Below are 18,492 nucleotides of genomic sequence, written 5' to 3'. Positions count from 1 at the left end.
AAGTCCCTCTGGCAACAGTGCGGGGTCACCTACCGATTCACGACCCCCTATCACCCTCAAGGAAACGGACTCGTCGAGCGGTTCAACCGCACCCTCAAAGGAATGATTGGGGGGTTGGAAGAGCCCCTCCGTCGCCAGTGGGATGTGCTACTGCCGTGCCTCCTCTTCGCATATCGAGAAGTCCCCCAGAAGTCCCTCGGCTTCAGCCCGTTTGAACTCTTGTATGGACACCCGGTGCGAGGGCCCCTCAGCCTAGTCAAAGAAGGTTGGGAGATGGCCCCCCTAAAGACCCCCCCAGATGTCTTCAAGTACCTCCTGACCCTACGCAATCAAACCAGGCGATTCAGAGAAATGGCGAAAGCGAACCTGGAGGCCAGTCAGGAGGACATGAAAAAATGGTACGATCAAAATGCCTCCTCCATCGAATTCGAACCTGGCCAACAAGTGTGGGTGATGTCCCCCACCTAACCCTGTGCCTTGCAGGACAAGTGGACGGACCCCTTCAAAGTGGTCGAGCGCAAGAGCCCCGTCACCTATCTCATCGATATGGAATCTCCACGGAACCCCCTCCGGGTCCTCCACGCCAATAGACTCAAACCCCACTTTGTGCGCTCGGAGCTCAGTCTCCTATTGGCTACAGACAGCGGAGCGGAAGAAGACTCCGAGCCTCTCCCTGATCTCCTAAGGACCGGGGAAAAAGATGGTTCCGTGGACGGGGTCCGACTCTCAGATGCCCTTACCCCGGAACAGCGCCAAGGCTCCTGGGACCTCCTGCTGCAATTCGCGACCCTGTTTTCCCTCACCCCAGGGGTCACCCCCTGGTGCTTGCATGACGTGGACACTGGGGACAGTCCCCCTATCAGACATCGGGCGTACCGCGTACCAGATCGGGTACGGGCCTGCATCCAAGAGGAGGTGTCAAAGATGCTCACGATCGGGGTCATCGAGCCTTCGGACAGCCCCTGGGCCAGCCCGGTCGTGCTGGTCCCCAAAGCTGCTGCCCCCGGCACCACCCCTGAGCTCCGATTCTGCGTCGACTACCGGGGCTTGAACGCTGTCACCAGAACCGACGCTCATCCCATCCCCAGAGCAGATGAACTGATCGACCGCATGGGGGCTGCCCGCTACCTCAGCATCTTCGACCTGACGGCGGGCTATTGGCAGATCGGTCTCACACCCCGGGCTCAAGAACGATCCGCCTTTTCCACTCCCGATGGCCACTACCACTTCAAGGTCATGCCGTTCGGCATGAAGAATGCTCCAGCTACTTTTCAGCGACTGGTGAACCAGGTCTTGGCGGGGCTCGAGGAGTTCAGCGCCGCCTACCTGGACGATATCGCTGTGTACAGCCACCACTGGTCCGACCACCTCCACCACCTCCGAGAGGGCCTGCAGGCCCTCCAACGGGCCGGCCTCACAATCAAGGCCAGCAAGTGCCAAATTGGTCAGGGGTCCGTAACCTATCTCGGACACCAGGTGGGAAGCGGGCTGGTGGCCCCTCTTCAACTCAAGATCGCTGCCATCCAGTCCTGGCAGCCTCCCGTCACACAGACCGAGGTCCGAGCCTTCTTGGGGCTCACCGGCTACTACCGGCGGTTCGTGAAGGATTATGGCAGCATTGTGGGGCCCCTCACGGAACTCACATCCAAGAACCACCCGAAGGAGGTCAACTGGACCCCAGACTGTCAAGCGGCCTTCGAGAAGCTGAAGGCCGCCATGTGCACTGCCCCTGTGCTCCAGGCCCCCGACTACAGTCGGGAATTCATTGTACAAACAGATGCCTCCGACCATGGCATTGGGGCGGTCCTCTCCCAGTTGAACCCCGAAGGACTTGACCAACCAGTGGCCTTCATCAGCAGACGTCTCCGGGCCCGAGAACAGCGCTGGAGCACCATCGAGAGGGAGGCCTTCGCAGTGGTGTGGGCCCTCAAAAAGCTCCGTCCCTATCTCTTCGGTACCCACTTCCGGGTGCAGACAGATCATCGGCCCCTGCGGTGGCTAATGCAGATGCGGGGGGAAAACCCCAAACTATTGCGTTGGTCCATCTCCCTGCAGGGGATGGACTTCACTGTGGAACATCGACCTGGCCAAGACCACGCCAACGCAGATGGCTTGTCACGCTTTTTCCGCCTCGATGAGGAGAGTCCCCAAGAGGATGGGTGACTCTCCCCGCCTTCAGCTGGGGGGGACGCATGTTGGACAGGCCACAGGAAGGGCTCGCTCCCTCCCAGCATGACAGGGCCCGAGCCCCGGCCCTCCAGGTGTTACCCACAGAAGTACCCCGCACCCCGTCTCATACGGGACTCCTGCCCCCGGACATCTCTGTATCATGGGGCCGAACCACTACCGGGCCTCGCCCGGCCCGGCCGCCATCTTGGACACTGCACCACGAGGCCGCGTGGCCTCAGATTGACCCTAACCCTGGGCCTGGCCAGGCCCGACATCCCGGCACCACAATCCACCCAGGAGGTGAACGGACCACTTGGCAGGTCAATGGGAGAAAGAAGTGTCGATGGCTCTCCCCCGCCAGGTGCCGATCGCACCCAGCTCCCCCCGGGCGCTGGCTCCACCCCCCTGCTGAGTGTCTGGACTCCCTCATCCTGGACCTCCCGACCTCCAAGTGCGAGGGTCCGGACATCAAAGGATGCCAGACCTATAACTGGGGCAGCTCCAGAGCAGGAAGGCAGTTGTATCCTGGAGTCGAGAGACACCGTGAAGAACTCATCCTTGACGGACTACTGGCGCTGCCGTAGTCCTGCCTTGCGAACTATCATCCTGCCTGCTGGCGCTGCCGCAACCCTCTGCATCCTTCATCTTCGTCGGGACCTGCTGGCACGGCCGCGGACCGTTGTAACTACCACCTTCATCGGGACCTGCTGGCGCCGCCGCGGACCGTCGCTACCTACGATCATCTCGGGACCTACCGGCGCTGCCGCGGCCCGTCGATCTAGAACGCCGAGCTCGAGGATTGTGAGCTATTCATCATATCATCGCATCTACCAGATTGGTAATAAGACTGTCCCGCTACTCCCTTCCCATCCAAGAGACTAGAATCGAGGGGACCCCTGAGTCCAGACCTCCTTGTACCATTCTACCGTACTTAAAGATCACTTATAAAGAACGTTAAACCTTATCTCTGTGTGGTGTACGTCTGTGGGGGGGAAGTTACTTGTCTGTACGATCGCTGGAGGGGTTCTCCCTGGAGACCTCTCCCATTGTCCTCGGCCGACCCTCCCGGTCCGTCTAACAGGGAATATATGCAATATCATGTCCCAGTGACTTCCTATACACTGGGCAGACTACACAAAAAGTGAAGGTCTGCATACTGCAGCATTGCAGCAGAATACGATTTAAGGTTCAGGGTGCACCCCTTGTTGAACACTTCACCACGTTCGGACCCCCAACAGTGAGTCTGAAGTGGTGGGTTTTTGAGAAAGTAAAAACTAATCCCAGGTGTGGCAACTTCACCAACACCCTTAGTGTTAAAGAATGCAAATGGATACATACCTTTGATACTGTTCTAAGAGGACTGAATGAGTATGAGGAAATTGCCAGGCAGGTAGCTACTTTAAATAATTGCTTAGGTTTTGCCTATTGCACCCTATCTGGCATATACCATTAACCATTGTGTGTTTCCAATCTAACTTTACTATGTTTGTACCCCTTTTCCTGTGTATAGTTTTTCTAACCTCTCATTCACTGTATCATACCCTGTATTTGGGTTATGGCTACAATAGCTGTCCCTTTCTTGTCTTATATTTAAATAAGATAACCGTGTCATACCCTGTGTACAGTTTTTAACATCACTTTCATGTGTCATACACTGTATTTGTTGTTGGCTACTACAGCTGTCTCATTTCTGTTATGTATGAAAATGATATAATTTCACCTTGTTATTATATCTTTAATGTCTATAGCAACACGCTTAAGTTGCCTTTGTGATCATGTATCTATATGTCTTGTGCCTCTGGATTAATGATATGACTGGCAATATGTTATGTTAGTTTATATTTATAGAGCGCCAAATCACCAAGAGGAATCTAAGTGCTTGCAGCATAGACCAAGAACCCGGGAATCCCTTATTCCTGCTGGACTCAGCACGAATTAGGGTGAACTTATCCAAATGCCTCTGTGAACAAAATGGCCTTGAGTTTCCTCCTGAACGGGAGTAAGGTGGCTTCCCTGCACATACCATCCAGTAGCTTGTTCCAGAGCTGGGGAATCACAACTGAGAAAGCCCCCCCTCCCCCGAAGTAGCTCTATTAAAGCGCGGGCAGGCCAACAAGCTAGACTCAGATGATCGGCGACACGTCCAGGCTAATAAGGCTTCAAACGGTCTTGAATGTAATTGGGCGCCACTCCATACTGTGCTTTATGTGCGATGCACAGGCCCTTGAACCTGACCCTCTGCTTGATAGGGAGCCACATTATTTAGAACCACCTGAAGTTTCCCCAGAAATTTGTCAGGAAGCCCTGTGTATACTGAGTTACTGTAATCCATACTTGACAAGATTAGTGCCGTCACGACTGTACACATGGTGGAGAATGACAACAGGGTCCCAAGTTTCCGGAGTTGCCGCATCAGGCCCGCACAGCTCCACACTACAGCAGACACCTGATTGTTTAGAGTTAAATTGGTGGCCAGCTTGATACCCAAGCTCTTCACGGCTGGCACCAGTGTTGGGGTGGTGCCAAGATCTTGGGGCCAGAACAGGCTGGACCAGGGAGAAGCACCTGTTGTAAGAGCAAGCGCCTCTGTCTTATCAGATTTTCCTTAAGTGAACTAGAAGTCAACCAGTTCATAGTGAACGGAGGATATTCTGAACATTAAGCTGTGCCTGAGGGGAATTATCAACTCATTCAATTAACTGGGTGTCACTAGCATAATTAAACGCCTGTCAATCTAATTTTGCCAGTGCTTCTACCAACGGCTGAAGGTAGATATTGAAAAGCAAGGGGGACAACGCAAAGTCCTGCGTAACCCCCCCCATAGCAGTACGCCATGCCTGGATGTACATTCTCCTAATTCGACCTTTTGAGACCTATCCTCCAGGAAGGAGGTAATCCCTTGGAGGACTGCCCCGGTGACTCCCAGCCGCCGGACACAGGCCAAAAGCTGTGCATGGTTCACTGTGTCAAACGCGGCTGAGAGATCTAATAGGATCTTATGAGCTGCAAGTCTCAATTTATCCAGCACTGAAAGCATCACCAACTCAGTACTGTTGTGGGTCCTAAATCTTGCTTGCCATGCATGTAACAGCTGATGTTCTTCCAAGAAGGATGAAAAGACTCTAAGCACATGTTGCTCGAGAACTTTAGCCAGAAAAGTACGTTTGTAAATTGGTCGGAAGTTCTTCAGAATACTGATGTCCACCACTGCTATCTTCAGCAGTGGGATTGCCATGGCTTCCTTAAATTTGTGTGGCATCTTCCCTGTTGCCAAAGACAGATTTAATAAGGACAACACCTGTGGCCATAATGCTGGAATGACCATTTTAAACACCCTAGGAGGGCAGGGATCTTCTGGTGACCCAGATTTTACTTTAGCCACAGTATGGGCTAGACCATTTGAGTCCAGTGCAGGAAAGACTGTGGGGGGCCGCCCTAAAAGTCAGGTGGGTCTGCCACTGATATAGGACAGGGAATTATGCGAGTATTGCCTATTTCTGTAATGATATCTTTGACCTTAGCTAGAAAGAAGTCCTGTACCTTTTCACAGTCAACCTGATTAGCGACCGTCCTGTGTTAATTCATGTGACTCAATTCCCTGAGTACATTAAAGGTCTCTTTCTGAATGTCTGGGGCCTCCCAAATCTTCAATTCATAGTACGTAGATTTAGTTTCAATGATTGATGCTTTGTAGAGGGCTCGTTTTTCTTTACATGTGTCCTAGGCTTTTAGATCGTATGATTTCCGCCAGTGCCTTTCGCATTGACAGAGAGGCTGGTTTTTCCCTCTTATTTTTTGCGTGTACCACAGGGCACCCTTCATACTGTTCGTTATCCTTTCGGGCAGGAGCCACCATGTCAATGGCTGTCCTTAAGTCCGGATCGCCGGACTGTGATCCCGAATGTACTGTCTCATTTAATGCTTCCCTCAGTCTGGCGTCCTCTATCTGGCGCCAACTCCGTACCACCCTCCACACTGGAGGTAAGTGTTTAGAGCGGGTACCCACAGGGATCTCAAAGCTGATCAGATAATGATCTTACCAGCTACAGGGTCTACATTCTGTTTGTAACCTAACTGATAACATAGTCCAGATGAGGTCTAAAGTGTGACCTTTCTCGTGGGTTGGGGACTCCACAATTTGTTGCAGCCCCAGCATGGTCATAGCTTATCCAAACCTACTAGACACACATTCTCTAGGTGTCCGATCCCAATGGTAGTTGAAGTCCCCTAATATCAAGATCTGTTGGTATCTTGAACACAAATCACTAACCACTTAGTTGAACAGATCATTAAACAGCGGGGTTGAACGAGGACGGTGATATCCCACTACCGCTATCAGGCAGGATGATTTGAGCCCGAACTTAATCCCTAGAACCTCCGCCCCATCTAGGCTCTTCGACTATTTTCTCGGTGGTAAGTCTCCTGCTCCAAATAGTGCAACTCCGCCCCCTCTTTTATTCCCCTGCTGATTGTACGTCAGGGCGTCATAGTCTGGGGGAAGGGAGGCCACTATATCAGGACCTGAAGTATCCTCTAACAGTGTCTCTGTTAATGCGAGGATATCGAGCTACTTCTCCTAGAGCAACGTGTACGTTTCTAAGTTATGCTTTTGAAGGGATCGAATGTTTAGCAAAGCATCTCTTAAGCTGAAGGGCACGTCTAACATCAGTGGGTCCCCATTGTCCACTAACCGATTGCCTGAGTGGAGCCTCTTTACTAGAGAATCAAAAAAGGACTGGATGTGGAGTGCGCCTTTTAATTTACTAAGTTCTTCCATGGAGTTAACCAATTTTTGACCAGGGTTCCTCGCCCCTGGCCCCGGTTGGGCATGGATAGGCGCAGACGGGCTTGCCTTAGGCGCGCCACTGCGTGCGTCCATCGCAGCATCGGTCTTATGACCGGGAGTAGGGCAACAGTTAGAGCGCTAACCCGCCCCTAGCCGGAAGTGGAGCAAACAGCAGCAGCTGCAGGGGACCAGAAAGCAGGCTCTGTGGGAGGCGAGCGCGCTTTGATTACAATGTGCACGCGAGACGTGCAATTTTCTGGCATCCTATAATTACAGACTCTTCATGCGTCGGCCAGTTTCCTGCCAGACACTGACGGGTGAGGAGTCCCTCGTCTCCAAGGTAATCACACTTGCAAGGTATTTTTCCCTAAGGAAACCTTTTTATCGCCTGACTTTTGAATTCATTAGTTAGCGGTCTGCTTTTTAGGTCTCGGCTAGCCGCGCGGAAGCGCGTCTCCGCCGAGATCTTTTGTCAGCGAGTGTGCTTCCTAGGGGACACTTCTGGCCGCGCGCAGGCGATTCTTAACTGGCACGCGCATAAGTACGAGCGCTGCGCGAGGCTCCCACACAACACGCGCATGTGCATACATAGAAACACACACAGAAGCGCTCACACACGCACATACATACAGAACCCCCCCACTCATACACACACACACGCGCGCGCGCACGCGTATACACACACACACACACACACACACACACACACACACACAAGTGCACCGGCCCCCACCCCCCCCCCCCCCCCCGACTCCCCTCCCCTTTAACTTACTATGGCAATCTGGGGGACTCCGCTCTCCGCACCGGCAGGGAGAGTTGACGCTGCGGCTCTTGGTAGCTCCTTTCCCGGGACTCCCTCTTGGTCAAGGGAGCCCCGCAACACGTGTGCAACGTCCTGTTGTCGGCCCCGGGGCTCTCCACGCTCGCAGGAGCTCCGGGCCGCTCCACGCATTTCCTCCGCCTGCCTCCTCTTCCGGTCCCGACGCGGCTCCGCCCCCGTCACAGGCGACCTTGCCTGACTTCCGGTGCGGCCGCGGTGGAATTCCGGGGGCAGTAAGAGTTATTTTATATTTGGCTGCTAAATGAAACTATGGCCTGCCTGTTTTGTTACCTATGTTATTTACTCTGTTAAGATAAAAGAGCAGTTATAAATGATGCCCTTTTCGAGGCACATTTGTCTGGTTATTCACATTAGTGGGCTCCATGCCTCTTTCAATATGTACCATTAACGCTAGTGCAGGATACACTTCTGCACTGCCGTCCCAGTCACTGACAGCAGATCCAGGGCTGACAATTCACGAAAGAGACACTCTTAATTATTGTAAGTGGTGTTTTCTGTGCCTTTGTGTTTGTTTCTGTAGATCATTGCAAATCTGATCGATTTTAACGATATTATCCTGGAAATCTGTGTCAGATGTCAGTACCCCAGCCCAGAATTCCCAATATTGTACTGTAATACGTTGCATTACAGCATAATGCAACATATACACTACTGTAAAAAAAAGCCCTGAAGTCTATCACCAGTGAAGTATGCTCGAGTCCACAAAAAGACGCACTGTGATGTAACATGCTCACCTGTGCATGCAAAGAAAAACCTCTTTCAGTGTTCCGTATGCTGTAGTATATTGTGTTTTGTTGCTAAAGAAACACAAGCTCACACCCAATGTTTACAATTCCAAAACAAGATCACAACAACAGTTATGGTATTGATTGGCGAACTCCGTATGTTTCCCTACTAAAGGTGCTTCACTCCCAGGGCTCCTTGTTCACGAGAATGCCGTAAAAATGTTTAATAAGCTAAAATAAAGGGTAGCCCTCTTGGCGGTAGTAAAAAAAACAGTATAAACAAGAATAGAGTGTTAATATATCTCAATAAGTGCCAATACAGAGTTATACATAATCTCTTTGAGTTTCATATAGATGTTGAGAAACAGGAATGGTTGAAACGTTCATTATTTATTTCTTGCTTGAAAATAGCAGGGATATGGACACAGCCGACATGCTTCGGCCCATAACAACAGGACTTCTTCAGGGCTGTTAAACATACACATGACAAAACTTAAGCCACATACAAAACATGGATCCATGCAAATTATAAACATCAAGTGCACAGTAAAGCAACATACAAAGCAACCAATTAAAAAAAAATAACAATATTAACACAAAATATATTTGAGTGCAGAGTAGTGAGTAGTGAGTGCAGAGTAGTGAGTGCAGAGTAGTGAGTGCAGAGTAGTGAGTGCAGAGTAGTGAGTGCAGAGTGAGTGTGCAGAATGCAGAGTAGTGAGTGCAGAGTAGTGAGTGCAGAGTAGTGAGTGCAGAGTAGTGAGTGCAGAGTAGTGAGTGCAGAGTAGTGAGTGCAGAGTAGTGAGTGCAGAGTGCAGAGTAGTGAGTGCAGAGTGCAGAGTAGTGAGTGCAGAGTGCAGAGTAGTGAGTGCAGAGTGCAGAGTAGTGAGTGCAGAGTAGTGAGTGCAGAGTAGTGAGTGCAGAGTAGTGAGTGCAGAGTAGTGAGTAGTGAGTGCAGAGTAGTGAGTAGTGAGTGCAGAGTAGTGAGTAGTGAGTGCAGAGTAGTGAGTGCAGAGTAGTGAGTAGTGAGTGCAGAGTAGTGACTGTGAGTAGTGAGTGCTGAGTAGTGAGTGCAGAGTAGTGAGTGCAGAGTAGTGAGTGCAGAGTAGTGAGTGCAGAGTAGTGAGTGCAGAGTAGTGAGTAGTGAGTGCAGAGTAGTGAGTAGTGAGTGCAGAGTAGTGAGTGCAGAGTAGTGAGTAGTGAGTGCAGAGTAGTGAGTAGTGAGTGCAGAGTAGTGAGTGCAGAGTAGTGAGTGCAGAGTAGTGAGTGCAGAGTAGTGAGTGCAGAGTAGTGAGTGCAGAGTAGTGAGTGCAGAGTAGTGAGTGCAGAGTAGTGAGTAGTGAGTGCAGAGTGGTGAGTGCAAAGTGCAGAGTAGTGAGTGCAGAGTGAGTGTGCAGAATGCAGAGTAGTGAGTGCAGAGTAGTGAGTGCAGAGTAGTGAGTGCAGAGTGAGTGTGCAGAATGCGGAATAGTGAGTGCAGAGTAGTGAGTGCAGAGTAGTGAGTGCAGAGTAGTGAGTGCAGAGTAGTGAGTGCAGAGTGAGTGTGCAGAGCAGTGAGTGCAGGTGCAGAGTGGTGTGTGCTGTTGAGTGCAGAGTGCTGTGTATTGGCACTGTAAATAACAATGCCATTTATTTATGATTTAAAGAAAAAAAAGAAATGTCATGAGCAATGCCAATAGCTCTACCTTTAATGATGCCGAGACCATTGCATTGCAAATGCTTGTTAACCTTGACAGGGGCACTCTAAGAATAAAGTCCTGTGGAGTTCCCTTAGTTATTTTTAATACACTTTTTTTGCTTTGGCGCTGCACTTGTTATTCCTTGCTTTTTGAACCCTCTTCACTTGGCTAGAATCTATGCCGATGGGTTTCATGGTATGCTCAGTCGGGCCAGCCACACAAACTGGGGTCTTTGCAGTCATCTTTTGAGACTGTATACCCGTGTCAAGAGGAGGCAAAACCCAAATGATGAGAACTCAGGTATTGTGAATGATGGGTTCTGGGCAACACAGCTTTCTCCTCTAATCTTGAGGTGGTTGATACCCGAACCCGTTGACATACATTCTTCTTGAAAGGCTTTCTTCACTCTTTTTACCTGCTCTCTAGACCCAAGGTGTTAATGGTACAATTTTTCCCTAAGGCCCACAGTGGTGCCTCTTTTTAGGTCTCGGCTAGTAACGTGCGAAGTGTGTTCTCGCCAGAGAACTATAGCTGGCGTCTCAGCCGACAACGAGCTGGAATGTGGCTACAAGACCTGGCCGCGCGCGCAGTGTTATCCCATAGGATAACGTTGTGCGCGGCCAGTTCTTCTCTCCACAGCATAGACCGGATCGCGTCGCGCGCCTCTCTGGAATGCAGGGGGAGTCTGCAGAGAGGCGCGCGGCGCTGCTAAAGAGGCTGACGTCAGAGACTGAGTGCAGGAGAGGCGGAGGCAGAGGAGGGCTGGAGCCGGCAGGCTTCATTCGGGAAATGTTTTTAAACCAGCTTGCAAAACGGGCGCATCTTATACAAATGTAACCTCAAGTTCGCAAGGCAGTCTGAGCAAGAAATGTGTAAACATGGATTTGACAATGAAATTACACTAAAACCAACCCACTGCCGATTATGAAAAAAGACACCGAAAGTGCAATTGCAAACATCCGCCGCCCAGCGCGCTTAAAGTGCTCTGTCTTTTATTGCTTTTTAAAGTCTTTGATGGGAGTCTAAACAGAGCATTTGCACACAACATGTCTTCAAAGTGATGCGCTTCCTGAAAACAGGACGGCGTCGGCCCTTCCAGACAGACACCGCTGTGCGTGCCTACATCTCCGTGCCAGGAAACGCTGTTCTTTGCACGCTGATCACCACCTGCCATGCACACACGGATACCACCACTGCCATGCACACACAGACACCACCACTGCCATACACACACGGACACCACCACTGCCATACACACACGGACACCACCACTGCCATGCACACACGGACACCACCACTGCCATGCACACATAGACACCACCACTGCCATGCACACATGGAAACCACCACTGCCATGTACACAAGGACACCACCACTGCCATGCACACACAGACTCCACCACTGCCATGCACACACGGAAACCACCACTGCCATGCACACACGGACACCAGCACTGCCATGCACACACAGACACCACCACTGCCATGCACACACGGACACCACCACTGCCATGCACACACGGACACCACCACTGCCATGCACACACGGACACCACCACTGCCATGCACACACGGACACCACCACTGCCATGCACACATGGAAACCACCACTGCCATGTACACAAGGACACCACCACTGCCTTGCACACACAGACACCACCACTGCCATGCACACACAGACTCCACCACTGCCATGCACACACGGACACCAGCACTGCCATGCACACACGGACACCAGCACTGCCATGCACACACGGACACCAGCACTGCCATGCACACACGGACACCAGCACTGCCATGCACACACTGACACCAGCACTGCCATGCACACACGGACACCAACACTGCCATGCACACACGGACACCAGCACTGCCATGCACACACAGACACCAGCACTGCCATGCACACACGGACACCACCACTGTCGTGCACACACGGACACCACTTCATTATGCAGGAGCTGCGCCTCTCGCCCTGTTATGATGTCTCGGGGGCGTAAAAGAAAAATGTTATTACATCACAACACCTCGCAAGTTGTGTGTTTTAAATTATTTTTTATCCTTTTTACGGGTTGTGGCATATTGAATTTTACATTGTCTGTCATTTTATTAACCTATTCACCCCTCCCCCCCCACTTCAAATAAGGCATACAATCTACAACATATCACTCTGCACTGCTACAAGTTAAACCCTTGTGGTCATTGACTATGTCTGTTGACTTCCATTACAAAGGCGTAGCGAACAAGGCCTATATTTATTCAGCACAGCAAAACTAGCACTCTATATTACTGGCAACTTTGCTTGGCATAAGCAACAGCTAACCATTCACAAACAATGTTTGTATACCAATTGCAAATAAAAAAAAAGTTAATGCAAAGCATTGTCATTTACAATGCCAGTAACTCAAACTTTAATGCTGTGAGACCTATTGCATTGCAAATGCTTGTTATCTTCCTGCACCTGAATCCAGTATTGCATTCAATAACTTGTTTCCAAGGTGATTAGTTCCCCTATTGTAGCAACACTGACAGCCTCTGCATCTATTGCACTTCAAGCCAGCACCACGGTTGCGCTAAAATTGGATTTGAATTGGGTTTTGGATAAGCCTTCAAGCATCTCAGCGGATTAGATGTTTTGCTAAGCGTTCCATACCGCATTGTCATGCGGGTAAGGGCTCTTGAATGTTTTTACACTTCCAATAATTGATCTTACTATAATTGGTATTTTGACATGAACCTCCATTTGTTTACAGCCAGCCCATTCCCGGGAGTTGTGACCGGGTCTGCCAATGACAGGCTCCTGAAATAGGTTAGTAGTTTAGGCTCCCAAAGGATATAATTTTTGATTTGCTTTACAATACATTATTTAATGTTACGCTTATCCTTCTAGGTTGCTTCCCACAGTTCCTTTGTCCTGAGAAAGACCCGCAAGCAGACGTTTATAACTACCCCCTACTCAATAAGTCTGGTTGAAACGTCGACACATATCCACAAATCTGGTCCGGTACCGTATTCTGCTAATACCCTATCCAACAAACAGATAATGACTCTCTCTAAATCTAAAGAACTGTATAAAAATTATATCATAAGGATGTATTGTGGACAGGTCATAAATACACTGGTGTATGTTCTACTAATAACCATTGTGGACTGTAAAATTGTTGCAGTCATTCCCATTCAAATTGTCTTCACTCTGAAGTCCTTTATTTTCCCGTCTGCTGCGCGCACGAGCTCTATTTCTTTACACCCCCTTTCTCTCCCAGCAACCCTCTAATTGGTATATATTCTGTAATGTTCTTTTCTTTGTGGTTCATATAAAAATCCAAAGTTTCCTTTGAAAAAAGTGGGTGCCTCTCCCTTTCTCATGGTGCATATTTGAAAATTTTACTTTGACATGTAGTAATTATCGTGCGCTGATTCTTTCAAGCAACAAATTTTACTTGAATTGTGAATGTCTCTGACTTGATGCACGCTAAATGAGTCTATGACCATTTGTGATGTCGATCGGGAGCTGGTCTCAGGTCTTGGCCGCAATGTAGGTGAAGGCTCTTTTGTGGATGCACAGTGTTTCGGCGAGGTCGGTGGATTGGAGATTTCTCTTGGGTATGTGAAAGGATATTCTCTCATAGAGGTATTGGGTTCCGGTGTTTTGGAGGCATTTGTAGGCGTGGGTGAATACCTTGAAGGTTACCCTCTTCTCGACGGGGAGCCAGTGGAGGTCTCGCAGGTGATGGGTGACGTGTTCATGTCGAGGGATGCCGAGGACGAGTCTGGCTGTGGTGTTCTGAATGGTCTGGAGTTTGCTGAGCAGAGACTTGTTGATTTCGGCATAGAGGGCGTTTCCGTAGTTCAGTCTGCTGGTCATGAGTGCATGGGTGACGATCTTTCTTGATTCAGTGGGGGGGGGGGGGGGTCCATTTGAAGGTTTTGCGAGGGTGTTGAAGCAGGTGGAGGCTACGGTGTTGATCTGTCTGGTCATGGAGAGGGTGGAGTCGAGTACAATGCCAAGGTTCCGGGTGTGATCCGTGTGGGTCAGGGGGCTTCCGAGGGAGGTGGACCACCAGGTGTTGTCCCATGCGGTTGTCCCAGGCGATAGTTAAAATATTTCATTAGGTTTTTGCTACAGACAGCTACAGCTGACCTATTATTTCCAATACCTAGCATGTATCTAGAGTGGGGTTTGGGCTATCCCCCTTTTTTCATGGTTCTCTGGCTTTGTTGCTTATTGCTTATCACTGGTGGTTGCTCTTGTTTTGAAAGAGAGAGCATGGTAAATTCACCTTGTAAGCAGTTAATGCTGGATGATTAGAGGGCGAAAATAAAGGTATGGCTCTCCTTAGAAGGGCAGACTGATCAGCATGAGGAGAAGTTAATTTCTAACAGGCTATCTGAAACAATATGGTAAGCCTTGCAGTCAAGACAAGGTTGTGCATTCACCCAGCCCTGATATGACACTGTGATAAACGATGAGAGGAATTTGGCCATCTGCCGAAAGAGTCAGGATATCTATGAGGGCCTATAGAAAAAAACGTAGGAGCGCAGCATGATGTATATAAACATTGACTGCAGTGTTTTGTTGAAGCTAAAATCCTTTTTGATACTGACATATCGCATCGATCTTGATGTCAATCTGTTCGTGTTGCAGCAAGTCTCCAGTGTGTACAGAACTGTATCTGGCTAATGAAGTAGATGAGATAAATCCTTCTATACCTTGTCACACCTCACACATCCTTCGCCGGCTGCACTGGCTGCCTGTTAAACAAAGAATTCAGTTTAAAACCCTTAGCCTAACCCACAAAATCCTAAATGGCCAGGGCCCCCAACTACTGCAGGTACTCTGCTCTTTTTACGTCCCCACACGTGCCTTACGCTCGGCAGACCTCCAACTTGCTTGCACCATTAGGATACGCAAGAGCAGAGCAGGCGGCCGGTCCTTTAAGTATTTGGCTCCTGCCCTATGGAATTCCATCCCCCTTGAGGCACGCGCTACCAAAGACCACTGGCTCTTCCGGAAACAAATCAAAACCTGGCTGTACGCCTCCATCTAGATCGACCTCCACTTCATACTCTCACTTCACTGTCTATCCTGCTACGCCGTCTGGCTGGCATGTCTGCAAGCGCTGGGATGCCCTGTTGCTGGGGTAGCCATGCGCTATAAAAACAAATCTAACATAACATAACATATACATTGACAGCATTTACTATGTGTCCATCATTCAGGCCCTGGAATGAGCTCACCTGGGCTAAGATAACACCAGTTATGTGGGACCTTTGGAAAAATCCTGAAAAGTCTTCATCTCATTCAAAAGGCTGCGCCTCCTCTCATCACATCACATCACATCATTCTTTCTCCCCAAATATTTTACACCATATTGTAGGTGGCACATCCACTCACTGCCAAATTCTCCTTGTATGTTAAGATCTATAGGACCACACGTACTCAATATACCAAAAACCTGTACCAAAACCTTTGGAAGCATAGCCTTCTCTGTAGTAGTCGCCAGAGAATGAAAGACAACTTCTCGTAGACATTCAGTTGGCCCCTTTCACAAGTTATTGAAAAAATATCTTTTTAATCTGTAATCTTGTTCTTTGATGATGTCTCTCTTATTTCCACGAAGCTTTGGCGTAAAGTGCACTCCACAAATAATCAGTACAATACAATATAACTTATATTGTCTAAGCATGCCTCGAGTCCTCATTTTAGTGTTCTAAATGTATTGGAAGGTCACTAGAGACTTGAAATAAAAGAAGATGCTGCACACTTTGCAAGCTTCATCAGTTGCTGGAACTTTGTGTCCCTTCTCTTCTTTATAGTTCACCAAGTTAACCCAATCTCCATATGCACCGCACATGGACCGGCAGCGTAGTCCTATGGTGCAAAGTCTTGGGAATGGCGTCTAGTGCTACGTACCTCAAAGAAAGATCACACACTTGGAATAGGAATGGAAGGAGAACGCCATCATGAAGGATTCACATAAATACAGTTCCCTCCAAGCATTGGATTCCAAAGCAGTCCAACCGCCACACTTTGTAGTGCACCCTACCTTACAGTGAAGCTGGAAGACACATTTCCAGAAACTGTAAGAGATGATGCTGTAAATTGACCATACTATGCAAAGCTGCTGCGGCCATGCATTCTTGTTGCTTTATCAATCCTTTAAGAGGAAATGATGCAGAGTCTGGTGTCGGAGCAGATCTTTGCCTCCAGTAACTCCTGTATGAAATAGCACTGTGACAGCCTGGTTGTTTCTGTAACCCTTTGTTGTGGGGCACATGATACAATGTAGAGACATATAGTGGGAGTCCATGTTACCCAAAAGATGTGAAGCATGGAAAAGGTTTTTCTTTTCTTTCTAATGTGCCTGAAACTCAACTCGGAGAAAACAGAAGTCCTCATCCTTGGCTTCACCCCCTCTGCATGAGACGATACCTGGTGGCTCCCCGTCCTTGGTAGCCCACCCACTCCAACGGACCATGCACGTAACATCTGTATCATACTGGACTCATCACTCACCATGCATCGCCAGTTCAACGCCGTCTCCTCTGCATGCTTCAACACCCTCCACAAATTATGCAAGACATTGAAGTGGATCCTCCCCAACTCTAGGAAAACGGTCACTCACGCACTTGTCATCAGCAGACTGGACTATGGCAATGCCCTCTATGCCAGACTAATCCTCAATATCCCATAGTACAAACACATCACCCAACATCTCTGTGACCTCCACTGGCTCCCTGTCAGAACAAGAATAACTTTCAAGCTTCTCATGCACGCCTACAAGGCCCTCTACAACACCGTATGCCAATACCTCAACGACTGCATCTCCATCCATGCCCCCAAGAGAAACCTCTGCTCAGCCGACCCCTCCCTAGCCACAATCTCACGCTTTTACAGGACCAGAGCAGGTGGAAGGTCCTTCTCCTACCTCGCAGGCAAGACCTGGAACGGTCTCCCCCTTCATCTCTAGCAAAGCCAGACACTGCATCAATTCAGGAAGCCCCTCAAAGTCTGGCTATTTGAATGAGCCCAACGGAGCTGCTTACACCCACCCCTCAGCGCCTTGAGACTCTAACAGGTGAATAGTGCTCTCTTCAAAACCCTGATTGATTGACTGAAGGTGGCATTATCATGTTGCTCTGATATGGAGATGCATGCCTGTCTTCCCTCCTGAGAATAGTGGCATGTATCACTGTGGGAACAATTGAGGGTTTTTGAAAGTGTACAAAACTTTTCGTCCCCTAGTTCTCTCAATCCAATTATTCTGCAAACCTCTGTTTGTCATTACTGACTTGAACACAGCTGTGACAATTAGCCATTGTATGGTGCATTGTTTACCTTTCTTCTGAAGCATCTCTTAGAGTTGCCCCCATCTTAAGGGACCCACCTCAATCTACAACTCTAATGGTCTCAACATGTCCACTCTTGATGAACCAGGGTTGAACCTCAACTCGTCTCCTGCCCTTCAAGTCTGATAGGTAAACAACCAGCCACTTACCTCAGGTCTTGGAAGATTGCAGCCTGATTACATTATTGCAATACAGTTTATTTAGCAGCTGGAGATGCCTGCGGGTTAATGTAACCCAGTGTCTTCTTTTAGAAGGGCCCTTTATTGTTTACTTTGAATGAAAGTGTTCGTCATCCTTCTCATGCTTTGGACTTCACATTGAATGTGAAACTTTTTTAGTGTGCAGTTCACTTTATTATGCAGTGTGGATAATGCTAACACAAAGCAGGTCATCCCAATCCCCACTCTCTCCTCCTTCTCTCTCCAGGGCTTGGAGGGGGTGTTTAATTTGAGCTGGTGGTTTCTAGTGCTCGGCACCGGACTTAATTGTCCACACCAGCACTTGTGACAGTCTGCCACATGGTGGCAATGTTTCTCTCATTTAGAGATGAGCTCAACAACAGTTGTTTATTAATTCTAATGATTCTAATGACTAATATATCCCACACATGCCATTCTTTGGCAGCACTAGCAGGGGCAATAGGTGGGGCAAGCTAAAGTGGCCTCCTGACGAGGGCCCTGGCACCTATTTTTTTAAAATTAATTTTGACAAATTAAGCACGGGGTGTTCAGAACCTGGGAGGAGATATGTCCTAGTGGCTAGAGCTACTGAGGTTGAAACCCTGGCCTCTGTTTAACATTTTTCAGCTTTGGCCAAATCACTTCATCTCCCAATTGTCCAAAAACATATGTACCATAATCGGGTTCTCTTGTAAAGCTCTAAAATGTCCTTTGGCTAAGTTTGTGCTATATAAAACTTTTTTTTAAAATCTGTAGAGAAAGTT

At 49.0% G+C, this 18,492-nt stretch overlaps 1 protein-coding gene across 4 annotated transcripts in view; it reads left to right on the top strand.

Annotated features, from left to right (window-relative positions):
• IFI35 (interferon induced protein 35) overlaps positions 1–18,492 on the top strand; it is a 247,484-nt gene that overhangs the window by 13,654 nt on the left and 215,338 nt on the right. The window lies entirely within an intron of this gene.

Source organism: Lissotriton vulgaris, chromosome 5 (genome assembly GCF_964263255.1).
Source record: "Lissotriton vulgaris chromosome 5, aLisVul1.2, whole genome shotgun sequence".
Taxonomy (NCBI): Eukaryota; Metazoa; Chordata; class Amphibia; order Caudata; family Salamandridae; genus Lissotriton; species Lissotriton vulgaris.
The sequence above is the reverse complement of the archived record's forward strand: the minus strand, read 5'-3'. Positions and strand labels throughout refer to the sequence as shown.